General features: G+C 44.5%; 4 non-coding genes across 4 annotated transcripts; 1 reads left to right on the top strand and 3 right to left on the bottom strand.

Moving 5' to 3' along the window:
* Positions 1-334: 334 nt before the first annotated feature.
* LOC137320309 (U5 spliceosomal RNA) lies at positions 335-449 on the bottom strand. Its single transcript, XR_010962468.1, has one exon. It is a non-coding gene; the product is annotated as a U5 spliceosomal RNA (small nuclear RNA).
* Positions 450-6018: 5569 nt separating this feature from the next.
* Positions 6019-6132, bottom strand: LOC137320340 (U5 spliceosomal RNA). The gene has a single exon (XR_010962496.1). It is a non-coding gene; the product is annotated as a U5 spliceosomal RNA (small nuclear RNA).
* A 5756-nt stretch (positions 6133-11888) lies between these two features.
* LOC137320285 (U5 spliceosomal RNA) lies at positions 11889-12002 on the bottom strand. Its single transcript, XR_010962447.1, has one exon. It is a non-coding gene; the product is annotated as a U5 spliceosomal RNA (small nuclear RNA).
* A 6383-nt stretch (positions 12003-18385) lies between these two features.
* LOC137320331 (U5 spliceosomal RNA) lies at positions 18386-18499 on the top strand. The gene has a single exon (XR_010962488.1). It is a non-coding gene; the product is annotated as a U5 spliceosomal RNA (small nuclear RNA).
* Positions 18500-21053: the final 2554 nt, after the last annotated feature.

Raw genomic sequence — 21053 nt, 5'->3', positions numbered from 1 at the left:
ACTCCACCTCAGCATCACCACACTCGACTTTTATAACTCCTCCAGCCTCACATCTCATCCTGCACTGTGACTCCAATCTCTGTGCATCACCCCTCTCCCTCTGCCCCACCACTGGCACATGAGCCCTACTAAAGTCAGTTTTACAGCACAGAGGCCACCACCCAGCCCATCTCGGCCAGTTATTTGAAACACGCAACAGCTAATCCCCAAAATTTAAATATTTAACAGATTACAATTTCAGAGAGTATCCAATACCCAAGCACTTGGCAACCTAACTAATGAACCTAAAGACACATCTACAACTAAAGATAAATCTTTCTTTCAGCAACAAATCAGCCCCACAAAAGCAGGGCATCAAAAAATTATATAAAAACTCCAAATGCTCCTCTCCACGGAAATCTTTAGTAAAAGGCGAAAGATTTATACGATCTGAAGAGAAAGCAGAGTAATCTAAAGACTCAACCTCAGCTCCTTGCTCCTAAGCGATGACATACCCCTTTAACATTGTACTGAGATGCTCGCACTAAGATCCAGAGAAAACATATTACCACAGATCAACACAGCAAGTGGAAAAGTAATGACAATCTTCAATCTCCGTGAAAGCTACGGTCAAACCTGAAGTTTATTTTGCTTTTTTGCAAAGTACCATGTAGAACATTATGGGTATGTAAATGAGCTCTGAGCTTTGTGGAGGCTGGGTTTACAGTGACGTGTGCAATTCTTACTTGGGTCGAAGTTTACTTCATATGTTTATACTGTCTCTGTGTTTGAACTTTCATATGAGAAATTTTAATCAGCAATTTCTGCTAGTGAACAAACTGTATTTTGGTTCATACAGGAAGCCATTGATTTAATGAGAGCAGAGACAGAGCTCAGAGCCGTGCATGGAAAGGAGTCAATTGAGGGATCCACTCCAAAATCTAGTATCCATTTCATTGTGCTCAAATGTTTATACTGAAATTTATATTTGGCCATAGAAACTAAACTTGTTGATGTATCTGTGGTGTTAATTTTAACTGTTGATCCATTCAATATCTGTATTCCACTTTCATTTACGGAATTTATTTGGAAATAACCAAAAGCAAGAAATGAAGGCGCGTTTATTCTTTTGGGGTGAAATAAAGCAAACCAAAATATAAAAAATACTTCAAACGTACATGTTTCCAACATTCACAATTCACTATCTGGGCTTGGGTATAGGGGACAAAATTTCAAAATTTCCAGATGACACAAATCTTGGAAATGTGGTAAACAGCGTGAGGATAGTAGCAGACTTCAGGAGAGAAAGGGTAGAGAGTGGTTAGACACCCAAGGGGCAATGGGAGTATAGAGCATGGTAGGAGGCTGGGAAATGGTGCGAGGTGTGATGTTTGATCAGGGTAAGAGGCCGGGAGAAGGGGAGCATAGTAACAGGCCGGAGGAGAGCTCTAGGAGCTGGTGGGGGAGGGGGGTAGTCTCTTTTTTATTTCAAAAAAATACATTGAAATCAATGTTGAGTCCAGCAGGTTGTAAAGAGCCTAATCGAAAGATGAGGTGCTGTTCGTTGAGCTTCATTGGAATAGTGTAAGAGGCCGATGACAGAGAGGTCAGAGTGGCAGTTGCACTGGGAATTAAAATGGCAAGCAACCGGCAGGTCAGGGTCAGTTCCTAATATAACTGAAAAAGTTCTTCGTATTGGTTTTGATATTCCTTGCGAGTTTCTTTTCATACTCTCTTTTTGTAGCCCTTACTATCTGTTTTGTGACCCTTTGTTGATCTTCGTATCTTTCCCATTCGGCAGGATCTGTGCCATTTTTTGCCTTTTTGTTTGCCCTTTCCTTATGTCTTATATACAGCAAAAGAAAAAGAAGTCCCGGAAATCAGGGGAACTGACGGCCAAAGGTGGAACCAGCGGCAACAGGTGCTTCGAGCCACCAACGGACGACAGTGGCTGCTCCTCAGCTGACGAAAAGGGAAAAGGGGAGAGTCCCACCTACCCTCAAAGGAATAGGCAAAACACAACTGAAACCAGTGACACAGACAGCAGGCTCCAGTTCCAGGAATTTGGCAGCTCCAGGGCATCAGGAGCAGCAATGAGCCCAGCACACCCCAACTCCAGGACGCCGGGAGAAGCGACATGGAGAGCGAAGTCCCCCAACTCCGGGCAACAGGGCGAAGCGACATGGAGAACAATGTCCCCCATCTCTGGGCAACCAGGAGCAGCACAACAGTCGCGGAGAACGAACAACCGGCAAAGGCCGAGGAACCGAACCTGGTCATGGATCTCACAGACGCACCACCCCACGAGGCCCCGTCGACAACCCCCGAGTGCGGACACTCCTCCAATGGAGGACATGCCTCATTCCTCAGCCCTAGGTCTGTCCAGAAGTTCGTGCACACCACACAAATGCAGAATCAGGACCAATGGATGGAAATGGAGAGTAATGTCGAACCCGGACTAATGTAATTATAGGACCTTAATGTTTGTCCTTTTAGTATTTTTAAAATGGCTTTAAAATTTGCATCCATAAACATGCATTGTGTTAAATCGACTACGCAATGCGCTGCGACCCTGAACTACCTGTCCAGGGTCAAGAGGGACCTGCTGTTCTTGCAGGAATGTGGAATCCCGCACCTCAGCAACTATCGGCAGTGGTCATGCATGTGGACCCCAAGCGTGGATCCGATCGGGCAGTGCCCCAACCAGACAGTCGATGCCATTTGGCAGAACGTCTCGTCGCCAGAACTGACCAACAGGCACCAGTAGCTTGGGTGGTGGTGAGAAGGGCCCTCCCAGTGTGGTCTTTCCAAAACAAACGGAATCACAGCGCCACCGCGAGCCGCCCTCGAGGCTGCGGCAGGGTCGAGAGCGTCATCCACGTCTTCATGGATTGCCCCTTCACGCAGAAGGTGTGGAGTGAGATGCATTGGTATCTGTCCCGGTTCATCCCAAACAGCTTGGTAACACACGACGCTGCGTTCTACGGGCTGTTCCCCGAAACACATACAGAGACAGATATCAACTGCTGCTGGAAGACCATCAACTCCGTGAAGGAGACCCTTTGGTCCACCCGAAACCTGTTGGTCTTCCAGCTGAAGGAGCTGCCCAAGAACAAGTGTTGCCGATTGGCACACTCCAAGGTCCAGGAGTACATGCTGCGGGATGCACTGAAGCATGGTGAGGCCTACACAAAGGCTGTATGGGGAAAGGCCACCGTGTAAGGCCACCCCACCTTGTATTGTACAGAATGTATTATAAGATATGTACTCTGTTTTGAATTGTAATGATGGGATCGGAGGTTGTATGATCCATATTGTATTATTTTGAATTGTAATTGCGCATTTACATTGAACTGTGTGTATCCTTAAATTTCATGAAATAAGGTATATTTTGAAATTTAAAAAAAGAATTTAATGTGATACAAAACCCCAGTTTATACCCTTAAGGGGCAAGAGCTCCACTTGCAAAAAAAAACAGGCATGGACGATAAAAGAGGTAAGGGACAACATAAAACTAAAAGAAAAAGCATACAAAAATGAAGAAAAATAGCACAGATCCTGGTGACTGGGAGAGATACAAAGAACATCAAAGGGTGACAAAACAGACAGTAAGAGCTACAAAAAGGGAGAATGAAAAGAAACTTGCAAGGGATATCAAAATCAACACAAAGAATTTTTACAATTATATTAGGAAAAAGAGGGTGGTCAAGAGCAATGTGGGCCCCTTAAAAACTGATAATGGTGATATTGTAAATGAAAATAAGGAAATGGTGGACATGGTAAGTAATTATTTTGCGTCAGTATTTACAGTAAGGAAGAGGATAGCATGCCACATACCCCAAGGAAACTAATTTTAAACAGGGATGGGGCCTCACCATAATTAACATAAGCAAATTGACAGGAATGAAGAATATAATGACACCAAAAAGTGACAAATCCCAAGGACCAGGTGCTTTCCATCCCAGGATTGTAAAGGAAGTCGGTGAGAACATTGCAGATGCCCGAACTATAATCTTCCAAAGTCCTCTTGATTCAGGTACTGTTCCTTTAGATTGGAAAATTGCATGTCACTCCTCTATTTAAGAAAGGTGAGAGAGGGAAACCAAGGAATTATGGACCAGTTAGCCTAACATCTGTTGTCGGGAAATTACAAGAGTCTATAATTAAGGATAGAGTAATTTAACAACTTGAAAAATTTCAGCTGATCAGACAGAGCCAGCATGGATTTGTGAAGGGTGGGTCATGCCTGACGAACCTGATTGAATTTTTTGAAGAGGTGACTAAAGTAGTGGACAGGGGAATGTCTATGGATGTTGTTTATGTGGACTTCCAGAAGGCATTCGATAAAGTCCCTCATAAGAGACTGTTAGCTGAAGTTGAAGCTCGTTGAATTGAGGACAAATTGTTGATCCGATTAGGAAATTTGTTGAGGGGCAGGAAACAGAGAGTAGGGAAAATTGGCAGGTACTCAAATTAGCAGGATGTGACTGGTGTTGTCCCACAGTGATCTGTGTTGGTACCTCAACTATGCATTGTATTTATCAATGACTTAGATGACGGGATAGAGCCAGCACTTAAAGCCAGCCACCGAAAGCCAGCAGACCGATACTTAAAAGGGCATTTTACCTCATTGAGATACTTGAGGTACTTAATAGATCATGTATTACAACATTAAAATGAATTTAACCTTACCTGTTCGGGTTTCGCATCCCTTCCGAATCACGTGACCGGAAAGCAGGAGAGAAGGGCTGGATCCATGAGGTGAGTGCCTTTATTGCACTGTTTGTGGGCCCGGAGGAGCAGGAATGCTTCATCCAAGCCCAACAAGCTCACCTGGAACCCCGTGATCAAACGAGCCCCCCTCTCCCCGATACTGGACAACCCCCACGCCCCACCCCCGCACCATTGTGGACCCCCACCTAACTCAGACTCTTCACCCAACCTCCAGCGGCCTCAGGTATCCAAGTCCCAGCCCCCCAATCTCCTCCTCGGCCCCCTGATCTCCTACCTGACCCCCGAAGTGTTCTTCCCGGCCCCCGGGATTTTTCCCGGCCCCCCGTATGATCTCTTTTCCAACCTTCTGATCTTCTTCCCGGCCCCCAACCTTCTTCCCGGCCCCCGACCTTCTTCCGGGCCCCCGACCTTCCTCCTTGGCCCCACCGATATTCTTCCTGGCCCTCAACCTTCTTCCCTGGCCCCACCGACCTTCCTCCTGGCCCCCCAACCTTCTTCCACGGCCCCCCGATTTTCCTCCCGTCCCTCCGATCTTCATTCACAATGAGTGAAATACAGGCACTTTTAAAACAAATCATATCTTAAAAAACAATAAATTCAACCACAACAACAACTTACATTTATATAGTGCCTTTAACTTAGGAAAACGTCTCTATGTGCTTCGCAGGAGCGTAAACAGACAATAATAGACACCAAGTCAAAGAAGGAGACAATTGGACAAGTGACCAAAAGCTTGGTCAAAGAGGTAAGTTTAAAGGAGCACCTTAAAAGAAGAGAGAGTTGAAGAGGTTTATGGAGAGAATTCCAGAGCGCAAAAGGCCAGAGTTGGAGCAACGCAGAGTTCCCGGAGGATTGTATATTTGGAGGAAGTTATGGTGATAGGGAGGGGGTGAGACCATGGAACACGAGGATGAGAATTTAATGTCATCTGCAAACTCCACCTCAGCATCACCACACTCGACTTTTATAACTCCTCCAGCCTCACATCTCATCCTGCACTATGACTCCAACCTTTGTGAATCACCCTTCTCCCTCTGCCCCACCATTCGTGCATGAGCCCTACTAAAATCAGTTTTACAGCACAGGAGGCCGCCACCAGGCCCATCTACGCCAATTATTTGAGACACGCACGACTTAGTCCCAAAAATGTAAATATATAACATATTGCACTTCCAGAATTTATCCAAAACCCAAGCACTTGCCAGCCTGAGTAATGAACCTTTGGCCACCTCATCACAATAACAATCAGGGCACACCTACTACATATTCACAACTAAAGATAAATCTTTCTTTTAGCAATAACTCAGCCCTACAAAAGCAAGGCATCAAAAAATTATTTAAAACTCCAAACACTCCTCTCCACGGAAATCTTTAGTAAAAGGCGAAAGATTTATACGATCTGAAGAGAAAACAGAGTAATGTAAGGACTCAATCTCAGATCATTGCTCCTTCGCGATGACATACCTCTTTAACATTGTACTAAGACGCTAGGACTAAGATCCAGAGAAAACATATTACCACAGATCAACACAGCAAGTGGAAAAGTAATGACAATCTTCAATCTCCGTGAAAGCTACGGTCAAACCTGAAGTTTATTTTGCCTTTTTGCAAAGTACTATGTAGAACATTATGGGTATGTAAATGAGCTCTGAGCTTTGTGGAGGCTGGGTTTACAGTGACGTGTACAATAAAAGGTGTCGCTGTGGGAACCCGTATGGGTCCTAGTTATGCCTGCCTTTTTGTGGGATATGTGGAACATTCCTTGTTCCAGTCCTGCTCAGGTCCCCTCCCTCACCTCTTTTTCCGATACATTGATGACTGTATTGGAGCAGCTACATGCTTTTACCCCGAACTGGAAAATTTCATCACCCATGCTTCCAATTTCCAACCTTCCCTCGCCTTCACATGGTCCATCTCTGACTCTTCCCTTGCCTTCCTCAACTTCCTTATCTCCATTTCTGGGGTTAGACTGTCAACCAATATCTATTATAAGCCCACCGACTGCCACAGCTACCTTCATTACACTTCCTCCCAACCCGCTTCCTGTAAGGATTATATTCCCATCTCCAAGCTTCTCTGTCTCTGTCACATCTGTTCTGACGATGCCACCTTCCACACCAGTGCTTCCGATACATCTTCCTTTTTCCTCAACTGAGGAATCCCCTCCACTGTAGTTGACAGAGCCCTCGACCGTGTCCGTCCTATTTCCGCACTTCGGCCCTCACCCCTTCCCCTCCCTCCCAGAAATGGAGATAAGGAAGTTGAGGAAGGCAAGGGAAGAGTCAGAGATGGACCATGTGAAGGCGAGGGAAGGGTGGAAATTGGAAGCATGGGTGATGAAATTTTCCAGTTCGGGGTAAAAGCATGTAGCTGCTCCAATACAGTCATCAATGTATCGGAAAAAGAGGTGAGGGAGGGGACCTGAGCAGGACTGGAACAAGGAATGTTCCACATATCCCACAAAAAGGCAGGCATAACTAGGACCCATACGGGTTCCCACAGCGACACCTTTTATTGTACACGTCACTGTAAACCCAGCCTCCACAAAGCTCAGAGCTCATTTACATACCCATAATGTTCTACATAGTACTTTATACTCACCTTCCTCCCCACCAGCCTCCACGTTCAACATATCATACTCCGCCATTTCCGTCATTTCCAGCGCGATCCCACCATCAAACATTTCTTCCCCTCCCCTCTCCTTTCAGCAATCCAAAGGGATCGCTCCCTGCGCGACACCCTGGTCCACTCTTCCAACACCCGCTCTCCTCCCCATGGCACCTTCCCGTGCCAGCGCAGGAGATGCAACACCTGCCTTTCACCTCTTCCATTCTCACCGCCCAGGGTCCCAAACACTCCTTCCAGGTGAAACAGCGATTTACTTGTCCTTCTTACAATTTAATATACTGTATTCGCTGCTCACGCTGCAGTCTCACCTGGAGTACTGCGTACAGTTCTGGTGCCCTTATTTAAGGAAGGACATACTTGCACTGGAGGCAGTTCAGAGAAGGTTCACTAGGTTGATTCCGGGTATGGAAGGGTTGTCTTATGAGGAAAGATTGAACAGGTTGGGTCTATACTTATTGGAGTTTAGAAGAATGAGAGGAGATCTTGTTGAAAGATACAAGATTCTGAGGGGACTCGATAGGGTAGATGCTGAGAGGATGTTACCCCTCATGGGGGAATCTTAAACTAGGGGGCATAGTCTCAGAATAAGGGGTCGCCCATTTTAGACGGAAATGAGGAGGAATTTCTTCTCCCAGAGGGTCATGAATCTTTGGAATTCTTACCCAAAAAGCTGTGGAGGCTGAGTCATTGAATACATTAAAGGCTGAGTTAGACAAATTTTTGATCAGCAAGGGATATGGGGAAAGGACGGGAAAGTGGAGTTGAGGTAAAAATCAGATCAGCCATGATCTCATTAAATGGCGGAGCAGGCTCGAGGGGTTGAATGGCCTACTCCTGCTCCTATCTCTTATGGTCTTATGGTCTTATAGTCTCTTCCACATTGAGGAGACCAAACCCAGACTGGGTGATCGCTTTGCTAAACACCTCCGCTCAGTCTGCAAGTGTGACCCTGACCTGCTGGTCGCTTGCCATTTTAATTCCCCGTCCCACTCCCACTCTGACCTCTCTGTCCTCGGCCTCTTACACTGTTCCATTGAAGCTCAACCTAAGCTCGAGGAACAGCACCTCATCTTTCGTTTAGGCACTTTACAACCTTCTGGACTCAACACTGATTTCAATAATTTCAGACCATAACCACTGCTCCCATTTTTTTGGACAGCAAGTGCTTGTAATGATTCTGATGTTTCCATTTACAGCTCCTCTGGACCCATCTTTGTTTCTTTACTTGTCCCATTACCACCCTCCTTGTCCTGCATCATCATCCCTTTGTCATTTAATCACCCCTGCCCTCCACCCTATCAGAGACCTTCCCTTTTGTTCTTTCCTCCTCTCCCACCCCGCTCCCCCCCACTTTCCCTGGCTCTGTACTTGCTTAAAAACTGTTTAATCTTCAACTTCTTCCAGTTCTGACGAAGGGTCATTGTCCTGAAACGTTAACTCCCTTTCTTTCTCCACAGATGCACCCTGACTTGTTGAATATTTCCAGCATTTTCTGTTTTTATTTATGTACAATTCTTACTTGGGTACAAGTTTACGTCGTATGCTTATTCTCTGTATGTGCTCCCCGGCACCCTGATCTCTTCTCCAGGTCCCCGACTCGAACAAAACCCTTCATAATTTTGAACACCTCTATTAAATCCCCTCTTAACCTTCTCTGTTCTCTCAACACGACTGAAGTTCCTTATCCCTGGTACTATTCTAGTAAATCAATGCTCCCTCTCCAAGGCCTTGACATCCCTCCGAAACTGTGGTGCCCACAATTGGATACAATAATCCAGCTGAGGCCTAACCAGTTATTTATAAAGGTTTAGCATAACTTCTTTGTCTCTATTTATAAAGCCCAGGATCCTGTATGCTTCTACAACAACTTTATCAACTTTTCCTGCCACCTTCAAAGATTTGTGTATTTGAAGCCACAGATCTCTCTGTTCCTGCACCCGCTTTAAAATTGTACATTTACTTTATATTACCTCTTCTCATTCTTCCTTCCAAAATGCATCACTTCACACTTCTCTGCGTTCAATTTCATATCCCATGTGTCTTCCCATTTCACCAGTCTGTTTATGTCCTCCTGCAGTCTGCAGCTATCCTCCTCACTGTTTACTACATTTCCAACTTTACATGAGGTTTCTGCCCCTGCAACAGCACTGAAATGGCCCTTATCAAAGTCACATATGACATCCCATGTGGCTGTAACTGTAGTAAACTATCCCACCTCATCTTTCTCGAACTGTCTGCAGCCTTTGACACGGTTGACCACACCATCCTCCTCCAACGCCTCTCCTCCATCGGCCATCTGGGTTCAACTGCCTTTGCCTGATTCCATTCCTATCTATCCAGTCATTGACACAGAATCACCTGCTATGGCTTCTCCTCACACTCGCACACCGTTACCTCTGGAGTCCCCCAAGGATCTATCCTTGTCCCCCTCCTATTTCTCATCTACATGCTGCCTCGCAGCAACATCATCCGAAAACATGTCTGGTTCCACATGTACGTTGACAACAACCAGCTCTACCACACCACCACCTCGCTCTACGCCCCCCACTGCCTTTGATTTGTCACGTTGCTTGTCCAACATCCAGATGAGCAAAAATTTCCTCCAACTAAATGGAATCATAGAATCATAGAAAATTTACGCATAGAAGGAGGCCATTCGGCCCATCATGTCCGCACCGGATGAGAAACGAGCCACCCAGCCTAATCCCACTTTCCCGCATTTGTTCCATAGCCCTGCAGGTCACGGCTCTTCAGGTGCACATCCAGGTATTTTTTTAATGAGTTGAAGGTTTCTGCCTCTACCACCCTCTCAGGCAGTGGGTTCCAAACTCCCACCACCCTCTGGGTCAAAATTTTTTTCCTCATTTCTGCTCTAATCCTTCTACCAATCACTTTAAATCGATGCCCCCTGGTTATTGACCCCTCCTGGAAGGGAAATAGGTCCTTCCTAGCCACTTTATCTGGACCTCTCATAATTTTGTATACCTCAATCAAATCACCCCTCAGCCTCCTCTGTTCCAAGGAAAACAATCCCAGCCTATCCAATCTGTCATCATAGCTAAAATTCTCCAGTCCTGGCAACATCCTCGTAAATCTCTTCTGCACCCTCTGTAGTGCAATTACATCCTTCCTGTAATGTGGTGACCAGAACTGTGCGCAGTACTCAAGCTGTGGCCTAACTAGTGTTTTATACAGTTCCAGCATAACATCCCTGCTTTTATAATCTATGCCTCAGCTAATAAAGGAAAGCATTCTATATGCCTTCTTAACACCTTATCTACCTGTCCCGCTACCTTCAGGTATCTGTGGACATGCACTCCAAGGTCTCTCACTTCGTCTACACCTCTCAGTATCCTCCCATTTATTGTGTAATCCTTGTTTGCTCTCCCCAAATGCTTTACCTCACACTTCTCCAGATTGAACTCCATTTGCCACTTTTCTGCCCATCTGACCAGTCCATTGAAATCTTCCTGCAGTCTACAGCTTTCCTCCTCACAATCAACCACACGGCCTATCTTTATGTCATCCGCAAATTTCTTAATCATGCCCCCTACGTCCAAATTGTTGCAAATCCCCGATTTGAATCGCTCCAACATTGGTGACCATGCCTTCAGCTGCCTAGGCGGTAAGCTCTGGAATTCTCTCCCTAGACCTCTCCGCCTCTTTCTCCTCCTTTAATACACTCCTTCAAACCTCCCTCTTTGACCAAGCTTTGTCTTAACATCCCCTTATGTGACTCGGTATCAAATTTTGTTTGATAACGCTCCTGTGAAGGGCCTTGGGACAACAACTTACATTTTTATAACACCTTTAACATAATAAAACGTCCCTATGGGCTTACAGGAGTGTAAACAGACAAAAATTAACACCAAGTCAATGAAGGAGACATTAGGACAAGTGACCAAAAGCTTATTCAAAGCGATAGGTTCTAAGGAACGCCATAAAGGAGAAGGGAGGTGGAGAGCTTTATGGAGGAAATTCCAGAGTTTACGGCCTAGATGGCTGAGGCATGGCCAGCAATGGTGGGCGCAGAAAGTGATGGATGCAAAAAGGCCAGAGTTGGAGCAGCAGAGTTCTCGGAGGGTTTTATGGCTGGAGGAAGTTATGGTGATAGGGAGGGGGGCAATGTATGGAGTGATTCAAAGATGAGGATGTGAATTTAATGTCATCTTCAAAATCCACCTCAGCCTCACCACCTTTTACAACTCCTCCAGCCTCACATCTCATCCTGCACTATGACTCCAATCTCTGTGCATCACCCCCCTCCCTCTGCCCCACCACTGCAACATGAGCCCTACTAAAGTCAGTTTTACAGCACAAGAGGCTGCCACTCAGCCCATGTGTGCCAGTTATTTGAAACACGTACTGCCTAATCCTAAAAATGTAAATATTTCACACATTGCACTTCCACAATTTATCCAAAATCCAAACACTTGCTGCCTGACTGATACACATCAGGCCACCTCATCACAACAAATACAATTCTACCAAGACACACCTATACCATACTCACAACTAAAGATAAATCTTTTTTTCAATAATAAATCAGCCCCACAAAAGCAGGGCATCAAAAAATTAGTTAAAACTCCAAATGCTTCTCGCCACGGAAATCTTTAGTAAAAGGCGAAAAATTTATACGATTTGAAGAGAAACCAGAGTGATGTCAAGATGTCACCTCAGCTAATTGCTCCTAAACGGTGACATACCTCTTTAACATTGTACTGAGAAGCTAGACCTACCATCCAGAGAAAACGTATTATCACAGATCAACACAGCAAGTTGGAAAAATAACGACAATCTTCAATCTCCGTGAAAGCTACAGTCAAACCTGAAGTTTATTTTGCTTTTTTGCAAAGTACTATGTAGAACATTATGGGTATGTAAATGAGCTCTGAGCTTTGTGGAGGTTGGGTTGACAGTGACGTGTGCAATTCTTACTTGGGTACAAGTTTAGTTTATATGTTTATTCTCTCTCTGTGTTTCAACTTTCAGATGAGAAATTTTAATCAGCAGTTTCCGTTAGTGAACAAACCGTATTTTAGTTCATACAAGAAGCCACTGACACAATGAGAGCAGAGACAGAGCTCAGAGCCGTGTATCGAAAGGAGGCAACTGAGGTATCCACTCCAAAATCTAGTATCCATTTCACTGCTCTCAAATTTTTAAATTTAAATGTATATTTGACATAGAAACTAGACTTGTTGATGTATCTGTGGTGTTAATTTTAACTGTTGATCCATTCAACATCTGTATTCCACTTTCATTTACGGAATATATTTGAAAACAACAAAAAGCAAGAAATGAAGGCGCCATTTATTCTTTCAGGGTGAAATAAAGTAAACCAAAATAAAAAAATACTTCAAACGTACATGTTTACAACATTCACAATTCACTATCTGGGCTTGGGTATAGGGGACAAAACTTCAAAATTTCCAGATGACACAAATCTTGGAAATGTGGTAAACAACATGAGGATAGTAGCAGACTTCAGGAGAGAAAGGGTAGAGAGTGGTTAGACACCCAAGGGACAATGGGAGTATAGAGCATGGTAGGAGGCTGGGAAATGGTGTGAGGTGTGATGTTTGATCGGGGTTAGAGGCCGGGAGGAGGGGCGCATAGTAACAGGCCGGAGGAGAGCTCTAGAGGATGGTGGGGGAGGGGGGTAGTATCATTTTTATTTCAAAAAAATACAGCTTTCTGCTACAATATGCCCTAGAATCAACAAGGGGTCAGGCCATATTCGATTTAATAATGAGAAATTAGCCAGATTTAGTTAACAGTCTAACTGTGGGTGAACATTTATTTAATAGCAATCATAATATGATTGAAATAAAAACAGAAAATGCTGGAAATACTCAGGGAGCCAGGCAGCAACTGTGGAGAAAGAAATAGAGTTAACATTTCAGGTCGATGACCCCTCGTCAGAATTGGAAGAAGTTGAAGATTAAACAGTTTTTAAGCAAGTACAGAGCCAGGGAAAGTTGGGGAGGGAGAGGAAGGAGAGGAAAGAACAAAAGGGAAGGTCTCTGATAGGGTGGAGGGCAGGAGTGATTAAATGACAAAGGGATGATGGTGCAAGACAAGGAGGGTGGTAATGGGACAAGTAAAGAAACAAAAGATGGGTCTAGAGGAGCTGTAAATGGAAACATCAGAACCATTACCAGCACCTGCTGTCCAAAAAAAATGGGAGCAGGGTCGCTTCAATGATCACGAAGGTTGGGCCCCAGGACGAGCAAGTAAAATCAGCTGTAACCAGTTGGAGCTTTGCTGATGTAGAGCTGGATCCTAAGGCTGGCCGGAGACCGGTCTCACACCTTTTTCCAGTGGGGTAAAAAGTATTTTTTTGCGGCGGACATAGCGGCCAGAGCTTCCCGAGCACCTGGGCACGGGGTGTGCAACACCGTCAGGCTGACCGCAAGGACAGGTGAAGGAACCTCGCCGTGGCAACGAAACACCTTCGTGATGAAAGTACTTCTCGAAGCCTGCGGATTCACGGCCATGGACACCTCCTGCCCGCAGGACTTCCCGAGAACAGATACTTCGACGTGACCTTCAGGGATGTCGCAGGATGCCTAAAGATACTCCAGGCCTTCAAGGAGAAGGGGAAGGAAGCGCCATTGTCACTTCTCACTGCGGAGACGCTCTTCACGCTCCCGCAGGGGATGGAACGGATGCTGACAGCCCACACGTTCAACCCGTATGTGCCCGTCATGGATGTGCTGATGTTCCTCAAGAGATAAGCGGACGGAGCGGATTGGAGCATCGACATCGCGGACATGTTCAGCATCTCGACCAGCAAAAGGAGCATCAAGGCAAGGCTGAGGGTGGAAGACAAGGGAAAAATCATTCATTTCCCGTCAAGTTTCGCCAATGGGCCGAGTCATGGGTATGTGGTGTACAGGGGCAACCCAGAGTGTGTCGATCCTACTGCAAACTCGGGCACAAGGTGGCTTCCTGCAACGCGAGGAACTGCAGGGAGGAGGCCCATTAGACACTGGAATGTCGGGAGGCGAAGTGCTGCAACATCTGTGGAGAGGCTGGTCATTTTTACAAGCCCGGCCCAAACCGCAGACACAGCTAAGCACAGGCAGCGAGAGGTGACGTGACGCAGGAGAAGAGAGCAGCAGTTGTGGCTCCTCCAAAGGAGGCCCGATCCCGCCCCACTGCCGTGGACCCCCGTGAAAGAGCCAACAAGCAGGAAGCGAGCGTCGAGGAAACCAACCTAACCCCGATGCTGCTGGTGATCTCCATGCCGGTCGTTCTTGTCAGTGACTTCAACTGCATCATTGATGCGGCTGGATGATGCAGCAGGGCCGACGGAATACTGGACACCAGGTCCAAGCTCCTGGTGGAAGCAGTGAAAGACGCAAAACTTTGCAACATCTTCAGCAACCCTGCAGTCGGAGCACCACGGAGATACACTTGGTCCAGGCCAGGCGGGTCCGTCCATTCCAGGATAGTCTTCTTATTTGTGTCCCCGCACTCAAAGTCAGATCCACCGGCATCTAGCCGGTGTTCTTCTCTGACCACTGCCTCCTACTGGCCGACTGTCAATCGCAGCAGGATCAGAAAGTGGGCAGGGGGATATGGAAGCTGAATGTGAGACTGTTAACCCCGGGGAACATCGAGGAACTAAGGAAGGATTACCCAGGTTGGAGAACCATGAAACCCCTCTTCGACTCCATGGTGCACTGGTGGGAAAAGATCAAGAGGTTCTTCATCCTCAAAGACGTTTAGAAGATGAGAGAGAGAGACAGAGGGAAATGTCACAGCTCCAGAAAAACATGCAGGATCTGCTCCAGCTGCAGTCGATGTCGGGGAGGAACACAGAGAGGTGAAGGGCCAGCAAGCCTCGCTCTTCACCTCCGAGGCATCAAAGAGCATCTTCTGGTCGAGAGTCCGCTCCGAGTTAAAATCGTTTGTCTGTCTCAGTACAGTAAAATTTTATTCACTTAACTACTTCAACTATCTTAATTGCCCCTTTAAGAGCTGACGGGGCTTCTGGGTTTCTGAAGCACACGCGCACCCAGACACATCTGGGTGAAAATTTTTACTGCCCCCGCCCACATCACACCTGTTCTTCCGGGTTAAAATTTACCCCCAGATGTTCATCTAACTGATCTATAATTCCCTGGTTTCCCTCTCTCACCGTTCTTAAATAGTGGAATGACATGTGCAATTTTCCAATCTAAAGGAACGGTTCCTGAATCAAGAGGACTTTGGAAGATTATAGTTCGGGCTTCTGCAATGTTCTCACCTGTCATTATTTTCTTCATTACTGTTAATTTGCTTACGTTAATTATGGTGAATTCCCGTCCCTGATTCAAAATTAGTTTCCTTGAGGTGCTATCCTCTTCCTCTACTGTATAAATACTGATGCAAAGTAATTACTTAACATGTCCGCCATTTCCTTATTTTCATTTACAATATCACCATTATCAGTTTTTAAGGGGCCCACATTGCTCTTGACCACTCTCTTTTTCCTAATATAATTGTAAAAATTCTTTGTGTTGATTTTGATATCCCTTGCAAGTTTCTTTACATACTCTCTTTTTGTAGCTCTTACTGTCTGTTTTGTCACCCTTTGCTGTTCTTTGTATCTCTCCCAGTTGCCAGGATCTGTGCTATTTTTTGCATTTTTGTATGCTTTTTCTTTTAGTTTTATGTTGTCCCTTACCTCTTTTGTTGTTTTGGCTGGGTTTTTTTGGCAAGAAGAGCTCCTGCCCCTTGGGGATATAAACTGGTACTGTATTACGTTAAATTCTTTTTTGAACACCTCCCACTGTTCTTCGTTTTACCCATTAACAGATTTGCCCATCCTGTTGAAGTTGGCCTTACCTAAATTTAGAATCTTAGTAGCTGATATGGGTTTCTCCCTTTTACACACATCGTTGAACACCATCATATTATGATCACTTTTGGATAAATGTTCATGCATCGTTAGGCTGTTAACTAAATCTGGCTGATTACTCATTATTAAATCTAATGTGGCCTGTCCCCTTGTTGATTCTAAGGCATATTGTTGCAGAAAGATGTATTTATTTTGAAATAAAAAAGACACTACCCCCCTCCCCCACCGGCCTCTAGAGCTGTCCTCCAGCCTGTTACTATGCTCCCCTTCTCCCGGCCTCTAACCCTGATCAAACATCACACCTCACACCATTTCCCAGCCTCCTACCATGCTCTATACTCCCATTGCCACTTGGGTGTCTAAGCACTCTCTACCCTTTCTCTCCTGAAGTCTCTTACTATCCTCACGCTGTTTACTACATTTCCAAAATTTGTGTCATCTGGAAATTTTGAAATTTTGCCCCCATACCCAAGTTTGAAGTATTTTTAATATTTTGGTTTGCTTTGTTTCACCCCGAAAGAATAAACGCCACCTTCATTGCTTGCCCTTGGTCATTTCCAAATAAATTCCGTAAATCATAGAATCATAGAAAGGTTACGCATGGAAGGAGGCCACTTGGCCCATCGAGTCCGTGCTGGCTCTGTGCAAGCGCAATCCAGCTAGTCCCACTCCCCCGCCCTATCCCCGCAGCCCTGCAAATTTTTTCCTTTTAAGTAGTTATCCAGTTCCCCTTTGAAGGCCATGATTGAGTCTGCCTCCACCACCCCCTCAGGCAGTGCATTCCAGATCCTAAACACTCGCTGTGTAAAGAAGTTTTTCCTCATGTCACCTTTGGTTCTTTCTTCAATCACCTTAAATCTATTGGTGCATTGGTTCTTGACCCTTCCGCCAATGGGAACAGTTTCTCTATATCTATTCTGTCTAGACCGTTCATGATTTTGAATACCTCTATCAAATCTCCTCACAACCATCTCTGTTCCAAGGAGAACAAACCCAGCTTCTCCAGTCTATCCATGTAACTAACATCCCTCATCCCTGGAATCATTCAAGTAAATCTGTTCTGCACCCTCTCTAAGGCCTTCACATCTTTTCTAAAGTGCAGTGCCCAGAACTGGACACAATACACCAGTTGTGGTCGAACCAGTGTTTTATAAAGGTTCATCATGACTTCCTTGCTTTTGTACTCTATGCCACTATTTATAAAGCCCAGGATCCTGTATGCATTTTTAACCGCTTTTTCAACCTGCCCTGCCACTTTTAACAATTTGTGCACATATACCCCCAGATCTCTCTGTTCCTGTACCCCTTTTAGAATTGTGCCCTCTAGCTTATATTGCCTCTCCTCATTCTTCCTACCGAAATATATCACTTCACATTTATCTGTGTTAAATTTCATCTTAAATTTCATCATCCTTTTGAAGTCTATCACTATCCTCCTCACTGTTCACTACACTTCCAAGTTTTGCATCATCTATAAATTTGGAAATTGTGCCCTGTACACCGAAGTCCAAGTCATTAATATATATCAAGAAAAGCACAGTCCTAGTAATGACCCCTGGGGAACACCACTGTACACCTCCCTCCAATCCGGATGAAAGCGAAATACAGATATTTAATGGATCAGCAGTTAAAATTAACACCAGGAATACATCAACAAGTCTAGTTTCTATGTCAAATATACATTTAAGTTTAAACATTTGAGCGCAGTGAAATGGATACTAGATTTTGGAGTGAATCCCTCAGTTGCCTCCTTTCCATGCACGGCTCTGAGCTCTGTCTCTGCTCTCATTAAATCAATGGCTTCTTGTATGAACCAAAATACGGTTTGTTCACTAACGGAAACTGCTGATTAAAATTTCTCATCTGAAAGTTGAAACACAGAGACAGTATAAACATACAAACTAAACTTGTACCCAAGTAAGAATTTCACACGTCACTGGAAACCCAACCCACACAAAGCTCAGAGCTCATTTACATACCCATAATGTTCTACATAGTACTTTGCAAAAAAGCAAAATAAACTTCAGGTTTAACCGTGGTTTTCACGGAGATTGAAGATTGTCGTTACTTTTCCACTTGCTGTGTTGATCTGTGGTAATATGTTTTCTCTGGATGGTAGTTCTAGCATCTCAGTACAATGTTAAAGAGGTATGTCACCGCTTAGGAGTGAGGAGCTGAGGCTGAGTCTTTACATCACTCTGGTTTCTCTTCAAATCGTATAAATCTTTCGCCTTTTACTAAAGATTTCCGTGGAGAGGAGTATTTGGAGTTTTAAATAATTTTTTGATGCCCTGCTTTTGTGGGGCTGATTTGTTATTGAAAGAAAGATTTATCTTTAGTTTTAAATATGTTATAGGTATGTCCTGTTAGAGTTATTATTATTATTGTGGTGAGTTACCCACAGGTTCATTAGGTTTTGGATAAATTCTGTAATCGCAATGTGTTAAATGTTGAAATTTTTGGAACTAAGTGGTGCGTCTTTCAAATAACTGGCAGAAGTGGGCAGGGTGGTGGCCTCCTGTGCTGTAAAACTGATTTGAGTCGGGCTCATGCGCCAGTGGTGGGGCAGAGGAAGAAGGGTGATGCACAGAGGTTGGAGTCACAGTGCAGGATGAGATGTAAAAGTAGAATGTGGTGAGGCTGAGGTGGCCCTCCGATCTCCTCCGGGCCACCAGATCTTCCCTCACACTCCGGTCTCTTCCCCGGTCCACCGATCTTCTTCCCGGAACCCCCGTTCTCTTCCTGGCTCCCCCGATCTTCTCCCCGGCCCCCTGACCTTCTCCCCGGCCCATGAATCCCCCCTCCCTCCGATCCTCGTCTGCGGCCTGCTGCCGCATGCCTTCCTGCCCGACGGCCAGCCAGTCTCTCAATCAGGCTGGCTGCTGGGCGCGAAACCCGGAAGTAAAATTGATTGGCGTCATTAAGGTCGTGATCACAGATCCCAGCTCCCTTCCCGGCTCCAAGTTAAAATTTACCTCACAATCTCCAGTCACACATAGACTAGAAATTCAGCTACTCACTTTATTTTTTGGGTTCTCTGGTGTTCTGAAGAGACTGTGCAGAAATCTGAGAAATTACAAAAGAATATTTTATTGGTCAAATATGGTGTAATAGCTTTTATTTTGAGAATAAATGCTTCAGAATTGTTTTCAGTAATAGCCAGGAGATTTTTTACCTAGATTTCGCATCTGGATCCTACAATCTAAATGCATCAGCCGACTAATCCAATATCAGAAAAACCATTCTGTTTTGCATTATTGTCCAAAAAGCTACAAGAGGGTAGTAATCTCAGTGGTAGATTCAATTCTATGAGCTGCTGTGGGGAAAACAATAATAATTGGTGTCAAAATGTTAATTATAAAATAGGAGAGTTATTTATTTTGATATTTACATATAAAATGTAGGTGTTATATAATACCAATGTATTTGGTATATTTTCTTTGTTAGCCAAGTTACATTTGTGAATGAAGCCCAGAAGTGTACCTGACAATGGTTTTGTTTTTCTGGGTGCTTTTGAAGTAACTAAACCCCTTCATTGTACTGGCAAGGACAATTAATTCAAAGGTGAAACCATCCCTTGCTTTGAATGCCAATAAAGTTCACAATCCCATAGTTAACCAACAGGCACAATAGTATTTACTTTGATATGCTATGGGGAAAGGCCACCGTGTAAGGCCACCTTACCTTATATTGTACAGCATGTATTATAAGATATGTACTATATTTTAAATTGTAATTTTGGAATTGTTTTGTGTACGATTGTATTGTTTTGAATTGTATTGCCTTGGAACTGTGGTATCTTTAAATTTCATAAAATAATATAAAAAAAGAAGCTAAGAACTAGTTAAAACCCTTCATCACAACAAGTTAAGACAATAATAGAAAGACAATTCAAACAGAAGTGATTCTATTTATCTTGGCTTCTGGTACAGTGGTGTTTGCACTGTTTATATTATGGCACCAATAGCAACACAAAAGCAAACTATCAACAAACCATGCACAGTTGTATGAAAGTCACAATATTAATTTTAATTTCTAGCCAATGGACCTTTCCCAATGGCTAGGAAAGATCTGGACAGACCAGCAATGTGAAAATCACATAAGTGGTCTATACATTCAGACTGAACACTCAGCCTGTCCATGAAAAAATGGCAGCCAGGGCAGCTACAATGGGGTATGGTTGCACAGGTAACTGAACAACCTGATGTACTTCACCCAAGTTACCATTATTCATGTATGAGCCTTGGTGGTAAATGTTGACAAATTATATGAATGATCGGGGCATTCACAGTTGAGCCAAGGCTACCCTCGCCCAATGTCTACAAATGCACATTTCCAGAAGGAGTCATTGTACAGCAATCAGGAGCAGGGGTGCTGAGTCAATTGTAGGGGCACTATTGCAACTTTGGTTGAGATCAGATAACTCAACTGTAACCATGGATTGAACTTGGGATTTTCCTACTCGGTATGGCTCAGCTATTCGCTGAGCTATTAGGTGAGCAGAGCAAGGCAGCTTTAATAGACAATACAATTTCACAACATTTAAGAAATTCTTACGTTTCACCACTTGCCAATATTCTGTGCTTGGTGTCATGTGTTAATATCTCATTAATTGTTGGGAACAGTTATGGTCCATGTGATCTCCTAGACTGATTTTGATCGTCTGAGGGGGCCGCAGAGGAATTTCTCCCAGGAGATTACATGTCTGTGGGAGGGGGGGAGTACGTAGTGTCTAGTCAAGATGTTCCGACCATCATGAGTGTGGGGCAGGCTTGCTGGAACAACTGGTCTTTTCCTGCCAGTTATTTTCGTATGTTATACTTCAAATCTTGCATCAGTACAAAGTGTTTTTTGCTAAAGT

Source organism: Heptranchias perlo, chromosome 3 (genome assembly GCF_035084215.1).
Source record: "Heptranchias perlo isolate sHepPer1 chromosome 3, sHepPer1.hap1, whole genome shotgun sequence".
Lineage (NCBI taxonomy): Eukaryota > Metazoa > Chordata > Chondrichthyes > Hexanchiformes > Hexanchidae > Heptranchias > Heptranchias perlo.
Note: the sequence above shows the minus strand (reverse complement) of the source record. Positions and strands in the feature narration are given on the sequence as shown.